This window comes from Leptidea sinapis, chromosome 19 (genome assembly GCF_905404315.1).
Source record: "Leptidea sinapis chromosome 19, ilLepSina1.1, whole genome shotgun sequence".
Classification (NCBI taxonomy): Eukaryota; Metazoa; Arthropoda; class Insecta; order Lepidoptera; family Pieridae; genus Leptidea; species Leptidea sinapis.
Window position 1 is genome coordinate 3956485 of NC_066283.1, and position 19748 is coordinate 3976232.

General features: G+C 35.1%; 2 protein-coding genes and 1 long non-coding RNA gene across 3 annotated transcripts in view; 1 reads left to right on the forward strand and 2 right to left on the reverse strand.

Moving 5' to 3' along the window:
* Window positions 1-19748, forward strand: part of LOC126969917 (uncharacterized) — a 433182-nt gene that overhangs the window by 119041 nt on the left and 294393 nt on the right. The gene's annotated exons all lie outside the window — the stretch shown is intronic.
* Window positions 1-19748, reverse strand: part of LOC126969963 (uncharacterized) — a 271229-nt gene that overhangs the window by 99940 nt on the left and 151541 nt on the right. The gene's annotated exons all lie outside the window — the stretch shown is intronic.
* LOC126969901 (transcription factor Sox-17-alpha-A) overlaps window positions 1-19748 on the reverse strand; it is a 173178-nt gene that overhangs the window by 11952 nt on the left and 141478 nt on the right. The window lies entirely within an intron of this gene.

The following is a 19748-nucleotide window of genomic DNA, read 5'->3' on the forward strand; positions in this document are numbered from 1 at the left end:
ATGAATTTATGAAACATAAAATCAAAAGTAATGTCAGAAAGCGCCGCTAGATGGCAGCTCCGATTTTTTACCGCCTTTTTGCCGCGACGGATGTCCACAGCACGCGTTGCATTCTAAACTGTCGCCATCCCTCTCGATCGTACGCGGGACGCGTGCCGTCTCTTTCAACAAATATATTTTTTTGCATTTGGATTACGAATGCGTGGCCATTTTTGTTGTTTTTTTACGTTGGTAGGCCTGCTTTTAACTCTGGTGACCGGTGGCAAGCGTGCTTTGTTTTATTTACGTGAAATCGCAATAAACTATGTCGGCCCGGTTTATTAATTGATACACTTACAAAAACAACATACTATAGAAAGATTATAAATACTTTTATTTATTACCAAGAAGCAATAGAGTGCCTATCTACAGTAAGTATTGATTTTTGATTTATAATTTTAAATTGACAGAGACAAAAGGCATAAAAGGCATTTATTTTCTCAAAATTGATTCCTTTAGTATTTTTTTTCATGTCGTTTCTAATATATTAGACACTACTACCGCTTCGGAAACAAATGGCGCTTTGAGATCGGACAATCTTGAATTTTTCAATCGATAGTGAAAAGGTAAGAAGTAATACTAGATAAGTAACATAATAATTAAAATATGCTTTACCATCTTCAAAATTATGAAGACTACAAACATTTTAACGGTATTAATTCAGTCATGGGATTGTAGACTTATAACTGCTTTTTTTGGGATCTGACCTTTGGGATTTGAACTTCTTATCTGACTCTTCTTCCAACTGCGTTGATTTAATTGTATGACTTATAAAATTAAAAGATATTAGTAAGTGTAAATAATAATGACGTGTTCTTCAGCATAGAAATAAAACAAGCAGCTGATGACAGCTTGAGTAATACGTTTTTTTTTCTGCCTCTAACTTGACAATGCTTTGAAGCTGAAGAGCTGTTTCACCTGATTCCTGCCACCGAATTCCATCTTCGCACGACACGCCACAAATTAGGATATCATCCCCACCATCTGGATGTTTGGCATTCTACCACAGTGCGGTTTTCGAGTGTTTCTTCCACGTACAACCAAGCTGTGGAATAAGCTACCTTATGCGGTGTTTACGGGTACATTCAAAAGAAGCGCGTAGGTCGGCAACGCTGCTGTGATTCCTCTGGTGTTGCAAGAGAATGTGGGCGGCGGTGATCACTTAACACCATGTGACCCATACGCTCGTTTGCCCTCCTTTTCCATAAAAAAAATATATCAATTTCTTACAAACTTGGCTACCAGAATTCTATTCGGACGAAAACACTTAAAGGCTTGCAATAAAATATATAGTAAAACCTTTCTCTACACTCCCAATATAACTAGCACGTAAAAATCGTAAAATATTTAGAAAAACATTTATTTGTACGCAGTGGCCACTGGTCAGGAACGTTTGAAAGGTAATAACGTTCCTTTTTACGAATTCCACGAAATGGCCGGTGAAATAAAACTGCGAAGCTGCCGAAATACATAAACTTTGCTTCATTCGGTTTGCCTTTATTGGCGGAAACGATAGTATTATACATGTGATTGTGTGGTACAAGTCAAAAGAAAACGATGGTTGATATTAAAACTTTTTGTGAATAAGAAACCGAGTTTATGTTACGAACATAACTTGCGTCAACCCTGCAGTAAGTATGTTGCGTATACACTGCGCAAAAAAGCCTTGAAATTTAAGTTTAAAAAATCTCTCAAAATATGGTATATTTCAGTAATCTGAGACGTCGTACAAAAGCATTAGGTAAGCATAATTAATAATAAATTAATTAATTAAGTAGACCTAATGTACAAAAAAATAAACAATACAGCTCTTTGATAATAAACCAATTATGAGAAGTTGTTTGTTCTACTTATATACATACATAGATCAGTTAAGATAATATAACTTCGGAAAAAATTCTACAATGAAGTTTAAGTTATATTTTTAATTTTATTTATATTTATGTTAATATTGCCGCAGTCTACGCTATTTTTCAACTCCAGAGGTAATTTAATTTAATTTGTTTCAAAGTGCATCAATTATTATTAATAAAAGTATCGAATTATTCTTAAATTTTAAGCTTCTTAAACTCCACTTGCATAGATTCACGACAAATATTATTATAAATAGTTTTTTGTATTTCCGAGTGGTTCCGCCATGACTCATTACATAGACCACAAAAATTCAGTTCTAAGTAATAAACTCCCGAGTTCTGTATACTGGTAACACTGGCATTGCAACACCGCCCCTGGCCATACCATGAAGTGCATAATCTATTTTATGTACAGTACAAAGATCGCACTTAGCCTTGAGTGCGTATTGTATATTTTATATTAGCTAACTCGTAATGTGTTTGAGGAACTGAAAATTTGCTCGATGCTTTTTTGTACGACTAGGTAATAATGTATTTGTAGTCAATAAGGTAGACGAGGAATCATTTTGAATTAACTAAAGGAATAAGCTAACTTCATACATGATTTGTTGCTTCGGTCTTTTTAAATGTTTAATTTATAAATTTCGACGACCTGGTGGGTCGTTGTTCGGAAATATAAAAGCCTTAAGAATAGCCTGCCCGTCATATTTTTCATACAAATGCTCGTACGTGACTATGGTGTTTCTGGTTTCATCTAGGTGTCCATAAAAGCAGAAAATACAAATTTCAGGAAACGCGATATAAACCTCGCGCATGTCATGGTATTTCTATATGAAACACATATTTCAACAATTTGTAAGGATTATTCAAAGTAACGTATTTCCTGAAAGAAGTTTTATGAAATTTCTACACACTATTTTTCGATCAATGTTATCGCTATCTCTTGCTTTTTATCAACAGGCGATATGTCTTGGATGAAACAACATGCTTTTCGATCATATTCGCGTTGGCGATAGACAGGACCGGAAAAATCCCTCTTAAAACGGTAAGCAGATTTCTCACCTCAATTAGTGTACCTCAACGGATGACGCATTATAGTATAGGTCCCAAGTGAACCCTGACCCGTCCTCGATACAAATAAAAATACTTAAAGCTTGATAAAATTAAACATTTGAGAAGGATGGAGGATTACATAATGAATATTTTTTAATTTTAATTGGTAAAGGTTATTATAACATAAATGACTTTCTTAATGATACCACAGATTGGGAATGGCGACCGCCCTCAGGCTATTAAATAATAAGTTTAATTGTACAATGTTACTTTGTAAACATATTTTTTGATGGAAATAAAGCCCGCTGAGTTTGTTGCGCTCGTTCTTCTCAGGCCTGAGGCATTCATTTTGGAATGGGTGGTAGTTTTTGACTTTCAATAAGTGATATCACATACTATTTTGAATAAAAATATTTGGATTTTTAATTTTAAAAATTATCAGTATTATATCGGCATTATATTCGAAGCTATCGCTATCTCTTTCCCGTATGTATTGCACCGATATCGCCGTCTCGATCGCGTATGCTAAACGCGTCTTCAAACCAAGCGCGTGCCAGTCTTGTTTTTTTCTAACAAGAAAAACTATAAAAGTTATTGTTAAAAGGCACCCGTTCGAGGATTAGTTTCCGTTTCGGATCGTGCGACCATTTGTATTACGAATTGATTAATTATAAGCTTTCTGCGAACTGGATTTCGAGATATTTATTGAATTTTAACACTTTTTGCATAGCATTTAAATGAAAATAAGGGACGACACGAGCAGGGCGTGGTGTTGGTGTTGGTAATGGATATACCCTGCCCATTGCCGCAGTGCCGCTCAGGATTCTTGAAAAACCCCAAAAATTCTGAGCGGCACTACAACTGCGTTCGTCACCTCGAGACATAAGATGTTAAGTCTCATTTGCCCAGTAATTTTACTAGCTACGACTAATAATACTTACACATTAATGTTTCACGGCAAAAATAGGCGCCGTTGTGGTACCCATAATCGGCATAAGCCGGCATCCTGTGCAAAGGAGCCTCCCACTAGTTTTTTTACTTAGGTAACCTCGCATCTTATTATGTAGTATTTAGATCCTCTTTGGGTCCTGCTACTTTTTTATATCATCTTTCTACAGATGTGGTCTGTTTTTTCTCTGTATGTTGTCTAGGACATCATTAAAAAATATTTTTGGTGAAAAGACAAATTCGTTTTGGTTGCAGATCAGGTGACCTGTACATTTCATTAAAGTTTTTTTTTTATGGAATAGGAGGACAAACGAGCGTACGGGTCACCTGTTGTTAAGTGATCACCGCCACCAATCTCCCGCAACACCAGAGGAATCACAGGAGCGTTGCCGGCCTTTAAGGAAGGTGTACGCGCTTTTTTTGAAGGTACCCATGCCGTATCGTCCCGGAAACACCGCACAAGGAAGCTCATTCCACAGCTTTGTAGTACGTGAAAACCGTACTGTGGAGGACCGCCACACATCCAGATGGTGGGGATGAGTGTGATAAGTGTTTTAAATATCATACTTTACACTACATTGTGTTCCTTTTATTTGATATTTTATGTATTGACGACGTACTATGTCCTGTATTAGAGAGAAGTATGGTCAACATAAAAAATATAGAACCGAATACGTCTCCAATGCATAAAGTTACTCATACTTCAAGTATTCTTTTAATATTTCTCATATGAAATACTTTATTATTTGTTTTTAAATCCGCCTTGATGTTAATTGTTATTTTTAGAGAGGCATTGCAAATTGCCGTTACTCGGCAGAAGAAACCGTTACTGGCGAGCTTCTGTTATTTTAAATTTTCAAACTTGGAAGGTTATTGTAAAGCCGTGTCCATACGTGCTCATTAAATGGGCGGTTATTCGCAGCGCGTGTGGCGGCCGCTCACGTCTCTAGCACGCGCCGATGTGCGTTTACGTTGTACGCAGTCTCACGACACGACAATGAAATATTACGAGTGCTTTTAGCAGTTACGAACGAAACTGCGACATTATGTTGACAATGTTGGTATCGGAATATAAGAATATATCCTTTGATTCATTCTAATATTGAACAGTTGTCTATTTGTATTATTATCTATATATATATATATATATATATATAATGAAAATTGTCTTGTTTTGTTTGAGGCTCTTTCACGCCTCAACCACTGATCGTATCTACATGAAACTACCACCATTCGATGCGAAGTTTATCCTATTTTTTTATTGTATTGTATTGTAATAAAATTTAATTTATTTCCTTTTAAAATTCGGCTAGCGAAGCGGGCGGGAACGGCTAGTAATTTATATATAGAATAATAAATTGATAAATAGTCAATAATTTCATGTCCCCTTTAATGATGCTTAAGTGAACTTGTGGTTAAGTTCTATCTGCCTATTACACTATCTCCCTGTCGTCACATATTTTTCGCATCTATTATCCATGTCATATCATCGGCACCACAAGCAGATACTATTTGTACAGATATTCTCAATGTAAATTAATGAATATAATATTAATCCACAATAAGTTAAGTGACAGGCTCCTTTCCACAGGATGCCGGCTAGATTATGATCACAACGGCGACTATTTCTGCCGTGAAGCAGTAATTTGCAAGCATTATTGTGTTTCGGTCTGAATTGTAGTCTTTCAGGCGGCGTAGCTAGTGAAATTAGTGGGCAAAGGAGACTTAACATTTTATGTCTCAAGAATCCTGAGCGGCACTGCATTGTAATGGGTAGGACGTATATTGATATGTCCTACCCATGGTATGGTAATTGTACCATCAGCTGAACGTCCTGTTCGTCTCGTTCCTTATTGTCATAAAAAAATATCATAACGATTTTGAGAGTTATTCGTGGCAGTTCTGTAATAATTCAAACCTTGACTATGAAATAATAATAGCACAAAAATAATTAAATGCCTGTAAAATATCGTAAAGTTGAAAATTTTACTAAAGTATTTTTGGATATATAAAAGAATTGTATTTCGAAACTTTAATATTGAAGGGCAAACAGGCAAACTCACCTAGACAGTGGCAAGTAATCACCTCCGCCAATTTACTCTTCGTTCTTTATAATTAGGTCATTTAAAATGAGTCCATTTAATAAATTTAATTGTATATACTTCAGTGTGCCCTCTACTGTAAAAAATACTGTATATCTGAACAAATATTATAAAGAGGAAAGATTTGATTGTTTGTTAGCATTGAAAAGGCTATGGCTAAGTGAATTGATTTGAAAAATTCCTTCACTGTTAGGAAGCAACAATATCCCCGGTTGACATACTAGGATATATTACATTTTCAAAAAAAAAAATCATCCTTACCAAAAGTTCAATAATGTAAGCCAAAGTGGAAAAAAAATTGTACGCGGAAAGTAAAATCGTATTCAAGCATTTTTTCGAATAAACGTGTCTGGGCACATCGAGAATTATATACAATGGAAACAGTTGCTGTATGTGGTATCGATAGGCACGCCTGTCGTTATAATGCTTCTAATTATTGTTATTATCGTCGAGTCCTCGAGTCGGCTTGGAAAGGAATAATAACTTTTATTTTTTATATCAGCTGAAAACTGACATCTTCAATCTAAAGTTGGTTGATTTTATTCATTATTTCAGACATAAATAGCATTTATCGTGAGGAGTGTTTTAAAGACCTATTTGACCTGATTTCTGACGTAGAATTTCAAGATTGATGATGATGGAGTCAACTTTAGGTGTAAATGTTTCTTGCAAAACCTTTGACTTTTGATGAAACCTTACCAGCTAAAATGTCAACCTCATCATTTGGAGGTGTGGCGTTCCTCCACAGTCAATCAAGGACGTTTCTTTTTTTTATGATAATAAGGTTTGAGAAGAGTAGGACGTTCAGTTGATGGTAATTGATACGCCCTGCCCATAACAATGCAGTGCCGCTCAGGATTCTTGAAAAACATAAAAATACTGAGCGGCAATACATTTGCGCTCGTCATCTTGAGACATAAGATGTCAAGTCTCATTCGCCCAGTAACTTTACTAGCTACATCGCCCTTCAGTCCGAAACACAGTAACGCTTACACATTACTGCGGCACTGCGTTGTAATGGGCAGGGCGTATAAATTACCATCAGATTAACGTACTGCTCGTCCCTTATTTTCATAAAAAAACATTGTCAAGTATCATGACAAAGGAGTAGATATATATATTAATTTTCCTATTCCCGCTCGTATCGTATTTGGGGAACGGCGGAAAAAACTAACTTAAAAAGCTTACAAATAAGTCAAAATAAAATTATTAAAACTTTGTTTCGATACAGCTACCTAACTCCTACTGTTAAAATATATATATACAAAAATTACATTCACAAAAAGAATAAACATTCAAAAAATTCTAACAATACAAGCCCTCAATATTTACTTAATAAAACCTAGAACAAAATATGGAACAAGAAATGTAATGTACGAAGGGGCAAAATTGTATAACAACCTACCAAAAGATATTAAAGAATTACAATCATTGAATGTTTTTAAAAAAACGTTAAAACACCACATTTTGAAGGATTTCTCATAATTTATTTTGTTAGACCGCTTCCGGCTATGACTATGAACGAGACCTTAATAAACAAATACCCTCATAGCTGTCATTATAACAAATAATAAAATAGTGTAGGTATTTCATTCATTACTGTAAACATTTATTTTATACGATACCCACCTATTTCGTTATTAATGTATCTACCTAATTAGTAATTATTGTAAATATAACGACTTAAATTATGTATAGTATACACTACGATTTGCCGCTCAATATATGTATCATGTTAGTTTAAGTATCTCAGTAAGTGAATTTATATTCTTTTTGAGATAATAAATATTCTGAAATCATATCTTGAGCTGTGACATTGATTGCGTAGTAATAAATAACTATGTAGAGACTGATTCTACAAATTAGAGCATCCTTATACCTGCTGATTAGTGTCGTACGGAAAAAGAAAAGCAAATAACTTTTGAATTTAGATTTATGACGGTAAGTTTTTATGCTACTATTATTACATTAATGATTGAGTTATAATATAAGCTTGAGTCTGGAGGACCCTGAGCATATGACAGTAGACACTTTAAAAAAAATGCGGTGTGTCTATAGGAGGTAGCGTCGTGTATGAGTATTTTTTATGGAAAATCTAATCTCCGGGTCATGTTGATTGTCATTAATGACTTTCGCGCCTGCTCTGACAATGCCGTGTGAACCATAATAGTGTTGCCGACATATCGACAGGATCTAGATTAAATTTAAAAATAAAGGTTTTTGAAAACCGAAAGGTAAAAATGTTTCTTCTTTTTTTGATGCGCGTTTAACTCTAATATATGCAACATATTCCAAACGCTAAAATCTTTCATTCCAAAATATAATTTTACAATCACAACTTTTTTATTTTGATTGTATACATAGATATGTTATATTAACATGCAATATATATAATAATGAACTCAAATGACCAAGCTACGTAAAAATCAACACAATATTTGATTAAAGCATTGGCAACGAAACCATCACAAATCAAGCAAAAATATACAAAAAACAAATATTTTAAGCTATTGCATAGCTTTTATCGCGGGCCTTGAGCATGGGGACCGAATCCAGAAATTGCGTAACGAAAATAACCTAACACTTACTTACTAGATGTATATAGATATTTCGGCACGCTTTTTACAGTTGCCGTGGAACAGCGGTTATCACATATGCTCGTTGTGCAGAAGGTCCCAGGTTCGAGCCTTTTTATAACGTTTTTTTAATTTTTATTATTATGACAAGCATTTTTATTTAGTTTCACCTGTCCCGTTGTCTGTCTGTAATCAAATCTTGCAAGTTAAATTTTACTCAGTTCCCGTTTGCTTTTTTTTAAATTAATTTTATTAAAAAAATACTGCATAAATAAAATAAATAAATAATTATAATTGCATAAGTTGATAAAAAATGCTATGCAAAAGCTTCACCGCGGCAGTCCCCGAGTGCCACACGTCTTTTTTTTTTTCAATTTTACACAAAATAACCCATATAGGTAGATTCAATCTCCATTTTCTTTCTTCAGAATATTTGATACAAGTAAAATGGCGGACATTAAACACTAACAACATTTCCAATACAACAATAATACAGCCGAAATGAGTGTTACCAGTTAAGGTAATATTCCGATCGGTGTTTCTTAGAACCGTAGCGGTCGCTTACGTAGACAGAGCCTCGCATTGACATTCAGTGCGCATGCGCCGTGCTGCCTACCGTGCATTACTGCTTTATTTTGACGTCCGGTTTTTGGCAGATTTATGGAATTAATGTTTTAATGGAAAAAAGGGTTACTTCTTACGAAAGAGTTGATTTGCAAAACATTAACGGCCTTACAAATAAAGTTATAACAAAGAATAAACTAGGAATATACAAAATGTTTACAAATAGACATTTTGCTTATGATTGGTTTATTCGGACGTAAAACGATTCCCAAGGATTTACAAGGCTACTTGACATTCGGAAAACTTCAGAATTATCATTGTGTTGATATTGTTGTCAGCGATATACGGCCGTTTTCAATAACGTATCTCTAGTTACTGATAGATTGCTATCACCGTTTAATGACAAGATCTTATCTATCCATTCTTATGTCCAATATAGTTATATTATTAGTTATAGTCCAATGCTAATAACAAACAAAGGATATATTTGTCTACCTCCAGTAAGTTAAACTAAGGATAGATAGGTTATTTAAAACGGCCGTAAGTCAACATTTTGCATATTCTTTGTTTATTCTGACGTATAACTTTCTACCAAGTTTATTTGCAATATGTTATAATAATAAGTCACTCCCTATGGTAAAAAGATATATTTCTATTCTATTTTATTCTAAATATAAGCATTTTCTTAGCTAAATAAAAGTCAAAGCGAAATTATTTAAAAAAAAAATTTTGAGATTCTGTAACTACGCTATATACCAACGGACATTTTTTTTAATTATTTTAGGTTTGTAATGTCATAAAAGGTTTCCAGTTCATTCCCGTAATAGATGTAGCAAAATTAACGATACGAGATACTCACAAATGATTAAGAATAATTTGTACGATCGAACTCAAAAATATGTTTCTCAGAACAGATGTTCCCATACAAAAGTCAACGACCAGAAAGTTCTACAATTTCAAACAAATTATAGGGCAATCGTTCGTCGCTCAAATGACACCCCGTGACAAGCAAATGACATAATTGTCAAAATCGTCACTACTCTGACACTCGCACGTGACATAGCGAAGAATGAGACGGAAATACGTTATCGCTGAGATACGAGAGAGACAAAACGAGGCGATGTCAATTATAGGCGGGAAAACGGAATTAAAGGCTACGAGATGATTTCAAATTTGGAATAGTTTCTTTTTTAAATCGATAAATTGAACGATTCACAAAATCAATTGTGTGTGGTCGAATTATTTTCTAAGCTGAAATGTAATCGTAAAACAATTTGGGCTATTATTTTGATACGACAGCTATAAAATAATGTGAGAAAATCGGTACGCAGTTTTTACATTCACATGATTATATCGAAATTATTAAAATCATATTGTTTACATTTTTAAAAGAGACAGTAACGATGCCGTTTTGTTTATTCAGTATTTATTAAAAGTGGTATTGGTCGAATGATCAACATGATAAAAATAAAACATCCTACAGACCTCAAATGCCGTCGATACCTTCTCATGAACCTAAAAATCAGTTATGACATAATATCAAGTGTCGACGTCGCGCAATGACCCTTCATAAGAATACCACTGAGTAGGTCCTATACACAAAGTTAAATAAACCACAATCTGTGGTTAATCATTTTATCAATGGAGCAGGATTTAATGACCGTATTTTACGTATTAAAATAAAAATCCGCAATATTTTTGTAAGGCTCGGCCCTTTCGACGCTTGTCGTGCATAAAATTCATGATCATTTCTTCTAATTATACGTATGGAGTCGAAGACTGCTTTGGCGCGATGTGGGTGTTCGAAATATGAAATTATGATTTGGCGCGAATGCGTGACAATGTTTTTTTTTAGAGTTATGGCTTCGATGGGTTGTTTGGTTATGAATAATATTGTTTGGAGTATGAAGAAAATTAACCTTTTACAACATAATATAAATCGATACAGCATTTCTCCCGTGTGTGTTGTAAATATATGAAACGCGACATCTAGAAACAGACATCTAATGTGCATTTATTGATAACTCATAATATAGCTGTGTTCTGCTCCTGCCTACTGAGCTAGAAGTCCCAGCTTCGATTCCGGTTGATGCAAACATTTTTATAATGAATATGGATGTTTGTTTCGGAGTCATGGATATTTATAAGTATACATATGTTTATGTAGAAGCTATGCCTTGTTATTATTACAAAAATACAAATGCATATTTTGTGATATGGCAATCCATGATAAAAAACCCATCTCACACAATCCATAATCAAACATTTTAAAAGTCTTATAATACTACAGTCACCCCGTATTGAGTTTAAATAGGTCATACTAATCATTTTAAAATAGTCTAATAAAATTTTCATAGATGAAAACATTAATCAAACAAATGCATATTTTGTGATCTGGCAACACACGATAAATGACCCGTCGCACACAATCCATAATCAAATATTAAAAGGGCTTTACAATAATTTAGCGCGCGAAAGCTCAGCTCATTAAATACGATAAATAAAATTATACCGCTTTCAAGATGCGTCCAAATATGACATCTGTTAAATTCTTTTTTCTGGTTATAAATTACGGCCAGTTATCGGGATACGCAATATTATGTCAGGTGACAATTTTAAAAGGAAAGTTTCCGGTTTTGAATAAGTGGTTTGCTTCGTGGCTTACATATATATAACTGCCTGGTTTTATAGGACAGAAATTGAAGTTAAGAGGTGTTTCAAAAGCTGAAGCCTTAGATTAAGGATTGGTCTCCGCTGCGCTTCCACTACAGACCACACTACCTAAGAACAATAGCTTTTTTATTACGGCAACTATTAAATGCTTTGGTGCGTGGTGATCTCTCAAATTTTGTAACATACGCTTCGTGTTATTTTACATTAAAATTAATAAAATACGAAATACTTACTGATGTTACGTGATCCCAATGTCTTTCTTATTTACTGTAGTATTATTATTAGCAAAGTTTAAAAGAACATGTGGCACGTCAACGTCACACAGTGTTCGAGACTGGAGCGCAGCGGAGACCAGTCCATGATCTTAGCCTGAAGGTGTTCTAATTCGCGTTTTTACAATTCGTTTTTAGTCGTACTGTTAAAAGTGTTATTTTGAAAAAGATTTCCTACTAAGTGAGTTTGATAAGGACTCATTTTTAAGGTTCCAAGTAAATTTTTTTTTACTAAATTTCGTAAACGTAATACTTCCTTTAATTATTGATGTCTTAAAGATGACCTTAAGACGTGTTAGAACCCTTCGGTTTGCGTTTTTTTTTTACTGAAAGTACGTTAGTATCTTACACTATAATAACTACCTATCCTACTTAAATTTTTGGTATGGAAATGTAACTACCTCAAAATATCTTATTATTTGTCATATTGTTTTCATAAGCGTTTTCAATTTTTTATTAAATGTAGGGACTAAAAAACTCAAGATTAATAACGTAAATAAATAGCTTGATTAAAAATTTTAAAGTTCGAAGTAATTGTACACATTTTAGTAAAATATAATTAGAAACTTTGCTTGAATACGTAATCTAGGACGCAGTTGTCTCATTTGAAATAGGAATTTGCCGACACGATAAAGAAAACATAACAGCTCTTATCCCAGCTTTCCATTTCACATTAATGGATTTAATTCAAAACGAAATAAATTAGAAAAGTAAGATCCGCCGGCAAATATGCAAGATATAGTAATCCCATTTATATAATAATCAATTCAGCGAATCGTAATTGCTGCAATTATTTCGATAAAAACAGCCAACACGGAAACGCAGCACCAATAATTGTCGAGAAAAAAAAACAAACGATTATGACAGATCGTCTCCGCGCATGCGTTGCTTTCGTCAGAAATATGGCGGCGGAGTATGGGAAAATATGGAATCAACGGCTTTCTTCGCGCTTTGCGTGTTTGCGCATATTTTTTATCGTATCACAATTGTCTGATACTTAATAATTATTTTCCGACAGTTTAATCTAATCCTAATAAGGATAAGTTCGGATATCACCTTGGATACGTTCAGATAATTCACTAAGTAATTGTTTTCATGTCACTCGAAGTTTCGTTTTATGAGCTAACTGAAAAAGTTAAGGCGCGGACTGACTAGGATTGTAAACGATACAATCAACCGTACAATATTTGTGTTCATCATGTGGCTAAGCTGCAAATGGGCATTTATTTTACTGACTTTCTTTTGTTTATTCAAAATTTCGGTATTAATTTGAATAATTGTGCGGTTTAAGTTTTAGAAAAGTACTTATTCTATTAAATTTATTTAAATAAATTACTTTAATAAAACAACTATGTTCTTTTCGCTGAAAATTCAGAGATTTTTGTCTCCAAATTTACTTTTTGGAAGCAACTTCCAAATTTTTTAATGGATATTTCAGATTATATATAAATGTTTTATTCGTTCTTTAAGTACTTCTTTGTGCACTGTATTTTTGTGTCACAGTATTTTCATTGCGTTATGTTGTAATCGACTCTCTAAGAAACCAATTTTTGTGGATATTGAGGTATGACCGCGCCTTAAGATGTTTGAGTTATCCGGATCTACCCTGAATTTGAACTGAATCTGATGCACCTTATCTCAAGAGATTGACATTTAACAGAGATCACATAGTTATTTGTACGTCTAGATAGAGCTTCTTGCTGTTAGGTAACGCACAACTCCAAGCGAGGTTTATTACTTTAGTGTGCATGATTTCTACGTCTTCTAAACCCACGATACGTATGTCTCATTGTTTTAGTGTGCGTCTGTTGCTGGAAATAGAGGTAAACTATTCGCCGCTATTTTATCTAAGACAGATTGTTATTTACGTAGATTCTGAGTGAAGGAAATATTTAATGGATATATTTTTATTGGAGCTTTTAAACAGGATTCGATTTAGAAAACTTTCTAACTTTTAGAAAAATTCTATATATATTGTATAATAGATAATAATATATTATTGACACACTTTTACACAAATTATCTGGCCTCGAACTAGACAGAGCCTGTACTATGGGTACAATACAACGATATATTTAATACAATATACTTACTTAAACATACATAAATACTTATATACATCCACGACTCGGAAACAAACATCCATACTCAAATGTTTGCATCTACCGAGATTAGAGTCCGGTACTGGGCAGGGTCACCTAACCACTGCAATGCTTCTCTTATCTATTTAGTTTTTGTGTTTGCCTGGACACATATACAGACAAACTAACAAATATAATAATAGTCTGGCGGCTCTCTCAGTCTCAAAACTTGTAGACAACTGGCAGACTTAGTATAGTCCGTTTTTTATGAAAATAAGGGACAAGACGAGCAGTTCGTTCAGCTGATGGTAATTGATACGCCCTGCCCATTACAATACAGAGCCGCTCAGGATTCTTGAAAAACCCCAAAAATTCTAAAGGGCACTACTACGGCGCCCTTCAGACCGAAACACAGTAATGCCTACACATCACTGCTTCACGGCAGAAATAGGCGCCGTTGTGGTACCCATAATCTAGCCGGCATCCTGTGTAAAGGAGCCTCCTACTGGTAGTATTCAGTAGAATTCTCTAGGAGAAATAAGCAAGATTACACCTCAATGGGTTCCAAGACATGCAGGGATCAAAGGTAAGGAATGCACTGACGAACTTGCAACTATTGGCGCCAAAAACACAAAATTTTGCCCTCAACCCTTCTGTGGTGTCCCAAGGAGTCTTGTTAAGGCGAAGAGTAAGCAGAAAACACGCAAACATGGTGTTTTTAGACAAGTTTAGTTGTGAAAGTATAGCATTTCGAGCTACGAACACTACTTAATCCTGTTACATATATCCTTAAGTCTTATTTGTAGGTTGTTAATGCTTGCTGTTGGTTATAGTTAACACTGCCGAGTCTTTTTGAACTACCACTTTTCTTTGAAGTTAAACAAGTTTTTTGGCATGACGTTACGCATTTTTTTGGTACTTCTCTCAGAAAAGTAATTCTCAAAGCTTGTACTTTTTTATGTAGGTTCATTTATTCAGATTAGTAGTGAATAATGAGGATTGTAAGCATATAAACTGTTTCTCACGCAAGAATTTTGAAAATATTGGCTTTGTTACATAGATGTCGGGCCGGCAGCTGTGAACTCATATCGCTCAAGGTCGCTGGCATTTAGTGTCGCCTTAAATCAACCCTTGATACACCAAGTTCACAAGAGTGTTAAAAACTCTAGAGCAATACTCCGGGCTTAACCCATTCCAAAACTCTAACCCAAGCTTTCAACAAGAAGGCTGCGCATAAGGCACTAGGGCTAAGTAGGGAAAACTTAATCATTCTAACCAAGGACACCAACGGGGCACTGCAGATTAAACAAACATCTCTCCATCTTAGGTCTCAGAGATTGTGTAGAGCGTATCGATTCTGTAATAGTATGTGGTGGTATTCAATGTGATCCTTGAATGCGTGGTAAGTAGCATCTCTCTGGCAAGTCCAACTCTTCAACCACTTGAGATACGTCAGCTCACTGCAAAAGATTTAATATGATTCACGAAAAGATACAATGTTAGCAGTGAGCTATAGTTAACAAAAAACTATAACTAGCAAATATTCATTACTTTTTTGGAGTTGGATACACAGCAAGACGTGTTCTTTTTAAAAATAATCAAACTACAGTTCTTGTTACGATTATATTTAAAGGTTTCATAACCGAAATTAACCCGTTATTTCCTCGATAAATTTATAATTCAGAAACGTTTCGAACTTGTAATACATTTCGCATACCAACGTAACTCGCAATAAAGCATTCAAAGCATAATATAAACTCCTTGAACGAAATGTGTTATACCTAGAAAAGTATTTTTCGAGCGGCGTGCGCGACGACCCGTGACGTCACTTCCTGTTGGGTGCTATGACCCCAAGAAATGGTCTACGGACCATAGAGTATAGATATATTTTTTTAACATTAATGGACACAGGAAATTAGTTTGGGATTTTCGGTTAGTGATTGCGATCCATTATACGGTCTACCAGTTGGGCTTGTCTTTATTAAAATTGTAATTGCTGTGAAATTTTACGAGGACAATCTTATAACATGGCTTGATTTGATAAATTAAGACAAAGTTTTTGTAGGCTAAATAAGGTAAATCATTTATTTTTAAATAAAATCCAATTTAAAAAGAAGGAGTTAGATATTATTATTTATTTTGAACAACTCCAAATTATGAGAGATAACGTCTCGAAATTAATTTCTATTTTCTTGTTAAAATTCATGGTTACGGCGATTTTTGTAATAATAATAATAACATAATATACAGATACAAATATCCCAAATGATTGCGACACTGAAGTGGCAGTGGGCAGGGCACATAGTTTGACGGACAGATGACCTTTGGGGCAGTAAAGTCCTCGAGTGGCGACGTACCACGACCACGTACCGGAAGACGCAGTGTTGGTAGGCCCCCAATATGGACCGACGATCTGGTCAAGATCGCCGGAATACTTTGGATGAGGGCAGCTCAGGATCGATAGTCGTGGAAATCTTTGGGGGGTATCGAGTTAAAATTAAAACGATATACTCAACTCTACAATCTCTTGAGTGTCTTTATGTTTTAAGTTAACCGTGTGATGTTGGGTATCGTATGAAAAGGCTTCATTGGCACAAGCTTAAACAGATTTTAAATATTTTTATGATAAACGGTTTTCGTTTATGGGAGAGAATGAGAAAAAAATATTTTTCGCTTTACCATTTACGTACTTCTATAAACAGAGTTCCAATCGCCTCGTAAAAGGTCTTCAAAAATGTCCGAGCGGCGTTGGCATTGACATATATACCACATTCTAATAAACCTTCAAATTAACACCTTATTTTGTGGTAGCAATTCTGCCTTATAGACGAGTAGATGTGCTTCGGACAATTTTTGAGTGTGACTGTGGGTTCTTTATTTTATGTCAATGGTAGGAACCTAATAATAATATTATGTACGTAACCCTCCTCGGGCGAGACCATTTTTCATCAGCATCAGGTTTTTTAAATCTTTGTTTTTTAAATATTTAGTACGTCTAGATAGTCTCTTGCTGTTAGAGAACCATTAAAAACAGGACAGGAATATTAGATTAGTGTGCGTGACAAGCTACGTCTTACACTCGCGTATCGCGTTTGTATGACACTAAGTGTTAGTTAATTAGTGTGCGAGGTTAGGTCTAAACTCAATTTTTTTCGACGTTTTCACATCTGTCATAGTCTATCTTCCAGGCGTATAAATGATCTAAGTTTTAAATTAATAAAATTGAAATTATGCCCATTGATTTCCCATAGTTTTTCATTCGCAGATGATCCTGGAATTAATTGCTTGATGCCCCTCAGCGGTGGCAAGAAACAGTGCAATATGTATGAGGTTCGTTCCCATGACCGTCTAACTGTGTTTAGCTGTGATTCAATAAGTTTTTGCGCATTCATTAGTCAAGGTGAGTGGGTTCGCCTCTTTATAACGATATGTCATGAACTTTAACGCGTAATAGATTCCTCTTATCTGTGTGAAGGAGATAGCAGACTGCATTAATTAAAAATGCGTGTACTTATACTTCACAAATTAAATTTTGTTTTCAAAATTTAATTTGTGTAATTAATCCGAGAAGTGAGGGTAATCCACTTTAAAAAATAACAAAATGTTCAGATTTAAGGCGAAGAGTAAGCAGAAAACACGCAAACATGGTGTTTTTAGACAAGTTTTGTGGTGAAAGTATAGCATTTGGAGCTATGAACACTACTTAATCCTGTTACACATATCCTTAAGTCTTATTTGCTAATGCTTGCTGTTGGTTATAGTTAACACTGCCGGGCCTTTCTGAACTACCACTTTTCTTTGAAGTTAAACAAGTTTTTTGGCATGGCGTGACGCATTTTTTTGGTACTTCTCTCAGAAAAGTTATTCTTATAGCTTGTACTTTTTGTGTAGGTTCATTTATTCAGATTAGTAGTGAATAACGAGGATTGTAAGCAAACTGTTTTCCACCCAAGAATTTTGAAAAAATTGGCTTTGTTACATAGATGGCGGGCCGGCAGCCGTGAACTCATATCGCTCAAGGTCGCTGGCATTTAGTGTCGCCTTAAAAGAGCTACATCTCAAGTCAATTTTCTAATATGCAATCATTGGGGTTGAGCAGGTTATCAACTGTAAAGTAGGTCCTGTAGATGAAGCCACAAACTGAGAACAAAACATATCAAGATTTATGAACGTGGCGTCACTTGAGCGGTTGGCTCAGTGGAAATGCGCCCGCACGGAACGCGAGAGGTCGCATCGTTCATCGTTTTTTTTTTTAAATTTTATTCGTGTATTTATCATAGAAGTGAGCTGTTATTTTTTAAAGTGCTTTAGCACTTTGAAAAATAACAGCTAATATAAAATTCTGTTTGGTTTGTTCAACTCTCAGGTTGTTCGAACAACTCTCAGGTTGTACTCGAACGGTTAGCTCAGTTGGTTAGAGCACCGGCATGGAACGCCGGAGGTCATGGGTTCGAATCCCGCATCGTTCATAAAATTTTGTTTTTTTAATTTTATTTGTGTATTAATCCTAGAAGTGAGGGTTATCACTTTAAAAACATAACATATTATATAATAATATGTACATTTGAAAAAAAAAAAACTTTTATGATGTTTTTTAACTTTTTATTGTGTCATGGAATATTATTGAGTCGCTTTCAGGAATACAGGCCTAAGATTGCTATTTCCAAACATAATATGGTAGACTCCGTAATTTAAAATATATATTTATAATGAGGTTTTTATATCCGTAGGAGAAACAAAGTCACCGACATATCCCAGATGGTTGCGAACCTGAAGTATCAGTGGGCAGGGCAGTTCGATGGACAGGTGGCCGGTGGAACAGTAACGTCCTCGTACCGGAAGACAAATAGGATTTAATTGGAATAGATTGGATGAGGGTAGCACAGGACTGGAGATCTTTGGGGCAGGCCTTTGTCCAGCAGTGGCATCTTCCAGCTGATATGATGATATGGTAATGACGATTCAAAAGCGCTTACCGTAAGCCTATTTTAATAAAGTTCATTTGACTACCAGTGGGCATTACCTTTGCACAGGATGCCGGCTAGATTATGGGTACCACAACGGCGCCTATTTTTGCCGTGAAACAGTAATATAAGCATTACTGTGTTTCGGTCTGAAGGGCACCGTAGCTAGTGAAATTACTGCGCAAATGAGACTTAAAATCTTATGTTTCTAGGTGACGAGCGCAGTTGTGGTGCCGCTCAGAATTTTTGGGGTTTTTCAAGAATCCTGAGTGACATTGCATTGTAATGGGCAGGGCGTATCAAATACCATCATCGGAACGTCCTGCTCGTCTCGTCCCTTATTGTCATAAAAAAAAATGGCTTTGACTTTAAAGGTTGGCCCGCAGTTGTTTGGTAATCTCCACGCACGTCAGACCCACCGGTAACTACCTAATAGCTGTACATACGCCAGCACATCACAAATTATCCGCTCTGTGCGTGTGAACCTCTTTTAACTGTACGCGGAAGTTACGCTTGGTCAACGGGGGCGTGAACCCAACACTACTCTCTACAACTACGTGTGTACACGGGTTCAATTCTCTTAAATAACAAAGTAGAAAGAAAGAAACAAAATAAATAATAAC